General features: G+C 43.0%; 1 protein-coding gene across 1 annotated transcript in view; it reads right to left on the bottom strand.

Annotated features, from left to right (window-relative positions):
• LOC137657074 (uncharacterized) overlaps positions 1 to 5000 on the bottom strand; it is a 370656-nt gene that overhangs the window by 302342 nt on the left and 63314 nt on the right. The window lies entirely within an intron of this gene.

The raw sequence follows: 5000 nt of genomic DNA, 5'->3' as shown, positions 1-5000 counted from the left end.
GAGTAAGTCAAAGAACTCTGGCATCTTAAATATGCAAATTGCCGGGCGAATTAGGACGCAATTACATTCTAATAGACATTTATTTCTAATAAATGACTAAATCAAATAAAAAGTGAAACTAATGTAGCATGATAAAGGAATTATACATGCGACGGATACAAAAATTATTTTCCTTTTTAAAAGGGAAGAAATAATGAGTGCCACTCTCAGACTGAAAAAAAAAATTTAATAAATTTTTCCTTTATAATTTCTGTAAATTTTTATGCTATCGACACTGTGTACTAAGTACACACCGCACGAGTGTTATCCGTATAATTACACACCTAATATTTTGAACAGATTTAGTGTCACCATGGTAACACTCATTTAAAGGGTATCACACTGATAAATCGAAGGCAATTAACTTCTGAACCTTCTGAGATAGTACTGGGTTCAGTACTAGGGCCAGCCTCAGCCTCAGTTCCTTCACTAAAGGGAACCAGTTGCTCTTGGGCTACTTGGGAGCCAACAGAGCCACTCCTCCCTGGAAGGATCTCAGCTTGTTGAGGATCTTCAGCAGGAGATTGGATGGGACGAACAGGAATTCCTGAGTCCATCCCTCCCATACTAGAGACATGGTGTCTGTCCTCTCCACTAGAGGATCCTCGTATGGGGCTACATATTGAGGTAGTTTCTTGATGACGCTCGTGGCGAAGAGGTCGATTTGCAGGTCGGGGACTTGTTCCCATCTGGTAGAGAATAGGTCTGCGTCTGTGGACAATTCTAACTCTATTGGATTGAGCCCGAGTAGAGCATCCGCTGTCACATTGCAGATCGATTGTACATGAACTGCTGATAGGTGCCATCTTTTTAGGCAAGGGATGGCTAACATCACCTAAACTATATTAGATGCTCTCTAGCCTTGTCGGTTCCGACGTCTCATTATCGCTTCGATGTCCCAGATCAGCCTGAGGAGGTCTGATCTGCATGGAGAGAGTTTCCCCAACCACGACAGGGCTAACATGCCTTGGATAGAAATGACCGAATCCCTTGGATTTTCCTTTGATGGGAGTGAACACCCCATTCTTCCGACTAGGCATCCACTTGGATGATCTTCAATAGTCGGGGTAGTAGCAAGGGCACAGTCTTCAATAGGCTTTTGGCCTTTGACCATTGTTAGGGAAGCGATTAAGGAAAGACCGATATCGGTCCTTTTAGATCTCTTCGAGCATTTGATGCGTATCTTCTCCAGACTCTTAACGCATCTTTCAGCTGTACTCTTAGCACTGGGTCTGTCACTATTACAAACTGGAGAGAGTTCAGAACTCCTCCCTGTTAGCGTCTAGGAATCCTGACTAATTACCATAGTCTCTTGACCGACCCTGCGATCTCCTTTTACATCCCCAAGGGAAAGGAGAGCTGGTGTGACCACAGGTTTAAATGGTTTTTTAACCATTGAAGCCTTTGAGCTGGAGAGAATCAAGACTTCTTGAAGTTGATCTTTCATCCCCGATGTTCCAGGAACCGGATCACTTGCTTGGATGCTCATAGACTAGCCACTTCAGGTGCTGCCCACCCCAGGCTTTCGTCCAGGTACTTTGTTACCTGAACCAAGTCTAGGCTTGGTTTTTGCGTGACTGTGTCCACCAATCCCGTGAAGATACTTAGAACTGTGTTTAGTCCGACAAGTATCTTTCCTAGAACATAAGTTATCCTCTGTAACTTGAATCCTAGGTATGAGGAGAGGGGGCGACTAACTGGAAGCTTCCAATAGGCTTATTTCAGGTCTGACAAGACTTTGAACACCCCTTTTTGAAATAGGGTCCTTATGTTCAGAAGGATTAACATTCTGAACTCGCTGTTTTATTTGAACTTGCTGACTGACGACAAGTCCAAAATTACTCTTAGTTTTCTTGAGTCCTTCTTGTAAACACCAAACTGCCTTTTCTGGAATTCGTTGGACTACACTTTCCTTACCACCTGTATGCTCTAGAGCTCTAAGGTATACTCTTCCAGGACGGGGTTGGAGTGTAGGAAGAGTTAAGGAAATGATGGTGGAGGCATGTCTATTTTCCATCTTAGTCCCATCTTGATTTAGGCCTTGGACCCAAGGATCGAAGATCCAGCAATCATTGAAGGGACCTCCCTCCTACCAGAAGTGTCTCTTTGCTTCGCCTGATCACAAGGTTTACATCTTCGACTGCCTGCCTGTAGCACTGCGGTCATCAAAACTGTGGGATGTTGTTGAACAGCCCGAGGAAAATTTCTAGACTTTTCCGTCTTCCTTTTAGGTTGGGGACCCACATCCATGGAAGACTTTCTCTTTGAAAAGAGGCCCTACTTCTGGAGAAGTACTATGTTCTCCGTGGTGGCTTTCTTAATCACCTCTCTAACTACCTCGTTTGGAAAGAGGTCTCTACCCCAGATGTTGGAAGATATTAGCTTCCTGATTTCTTGTTCCACTGTTGCGGCAGTAAACACAAACTCCCTACTTGCTCTCCTAGCCTTCATATTGGCATAAAGGTCTTTTACTAAGGTGGCTATATGCATTTTGGCCAAGACCATGAGCATGTCTGGGGTACTTTGAGGGGCAGAACACAACTCTATGCAGTTCTGTAGGGATAGGGAGGCTGCAAGTCTCTCCTTTGTCTCTTGTTCCTTGCACAAAAGAAACTCAGTAAATTTAGGGAGATTCTCGCTAAACTGTCGTCTAGTGACATCCACGTCTAGTTTTCCTACTGAAAAGGTTAAGTGGACTTCCATCCAATCCTTCTCATGCATGGGAAAGGCTGGTGATAGATGCTTGCACTCCTCGAGTGCAGGACATGGTTTACCTGCCCCCACTGCCATGGCAACAGATTTAAATGTCTTCCAAGTAAAGGGGAATGATATTGAAGCAGGAGCAAGAAAAGTATGGTGTCTGTTACTTAGTGTGAACACTTTCGACACAGAGTAACCCGCCTTTCTCATGCTACTTGACAAGATAGCCTGTGCATTATCATGGTCGAGAATCATGACCTCCTTCAGTTCCGTTTCTTTTCCTGACGTTGGTTCATGCTTCAGTCAAATGAAGCAATTAGAAAAAGCGTCAAAGCTTGGCCAAAACAGGATTTCGTCTAAAGGAACAGCACCTTTCTTCTCCGAGATGTAGAGTTTGCCGTCTAAAATAGGCATAAGCTCCGCATACCTCCAGGGATTGGTTTTGGAGCATGTCGGAAGGTCTTGGTCTCTGGGTCATTTGTATGACCCTTGGGGAGCGACAAGTGGAGCTTCACCAAGCTCTATCTTGAATTTCGCGTTCTCCTTTTTGCCTTGTGTGCGAAAGTTTTCTATTAGACCCTTCATATGGGCCAGTAATTGGTAATTTTTGTGTAATAGAGGGGTAGAAGGTGAAGATGTCAATGTTAACGGCTCTAGAGCCGGCACTGACAGAAGCAATTCCGACATGACATTGTCCACCTCTTCCCGTGGGGGCTTCTTGCCCTCCGTCCCAAAGGTTATCTGGACGCAGGGAGGTGCGAATCGTGCCGGATGCACCACTATTTCCCTACTTGCTTTCGGAAATAGTAACCGACGCATCCTATCATTAGGTAGGTATGGTCCCGGAGAGATTTTCTGGAATCCTCTTACCCAGTTATGTAGTTTCTTTCAAGCTGCATCCCTAGACTCCATCGACTTGGGATTATCGAAACCCTTAGACATTAAGGTCTGACATACATTGCAAACTTTGGGGTTCCAATAATGCAGGGATTCAGAAATAATATTGCAGGGTGCATGAAACCTGCATGTATCATGACCGTAAAAGTACTTACTCTTGATATTGCAGAAGACTGCAACACATTTCATCTTGGGTTCATCCGGTAAAGAAAGGAAAGCAGAATGAGTATACAACTGATTATCTCACTGATAAGCAATATGTAAAAATCATCTTTTAACTAAATAGCTTAGGATAGTAAGCTAGAAAGGGATAGTCGGAGACACATCTTTGTGTATCCCATGCAAGCAAATGCAGTTTCCTCCCCTCAGTATTAACTATAAGGAGATTCCTTTATCAAGGCAACTCTAACGAAAGGGTTCTAACCCCTAGGGGTAGAAAAAGGTACAATGCCACTGCCCCTTTTATTATTTAACACTGTGAGGTAAGGATGACTGATTACTAATCAGAGTATTGAAGGAATTCTATTCTTTCAATATAGGAAAGGTCTCAGCAGAAGCCCGCAAAAGGGTACCCAAGATATGTTAGAAATTAACTACTGTATAATCATACTATAGTTTTCTGGTTGCAGTATATGCTATATTGCAAAATACCGACTACTGTATAATTATATATATTGTAGTTCAGCCAGTATGCTGCCATTATGGCTAGCATCTGACGCCACGGTCCATCCGGCATGGCGCCGACTGGACTAGGAAATATAAAAGACCTATATTTGTGTATCCTACCAAGCCCATTTGCTGTGACCTTCCCTTCCAATATTAAAATCATAGAGTTTCCTGATCAGGGAAACTCAGGATAAGGGTTCTAAACTTTTAAGGATAGAAGTGTACTACCACCAGCCCTTTAATTTATTTAATATTGTAGGGTAAAACGTAAACTGATTTCTAATCAGAATATTGAAGAAATTCTATTCTTTCAATATAGGATTGGTCTCAGCAAACATCTGGGCAAGGATACCCAATATATATTGGAAAATAACTACTAGTATAATATATACAATAGTTTTCTATCTGCAGCATATCCTATAATGCAAATATACTGACTACCTGTATAAACATATACTGCAATTCAGCCAGCATATAGCCGGCATAGCTAGTCCTTGCTGGCGCAGCCAGCATGCTAGCTAAAGAGAGACAGCATGGATTGAAGGCTGCCTTATTACTGTGTATGTATACACCAAACAAGGATGTAAATATCTAATTTACTGCCTTTCTCCAGAAGGAAAGTTCAAATGGAAGGGGAGAATGTAACATTCAGTCTTCCATCCAGCCACCAGTACCATCACCGGCAATTTCCGGCCGGA

This window comes from Palaemon carinicauda, chromosome 18, assembly GCF_036898095.1.
Source record: "Palaemon carinicauda isolate YSFRI2023 chromosome 18, ASM3689809v2, whole genome shotgun sequence".
NCBI lineage: Eukaryota > Metazoa > Arthropoda > Malacostraca > Decapoda > Palaemonidae > Palaemon > Palaemon carinicauda.
The sequence above is the reverse complement of the archived record's forward strand: the minus strand, read 5'-3'. Positions and strand labels throughout refer to the sequence as shown.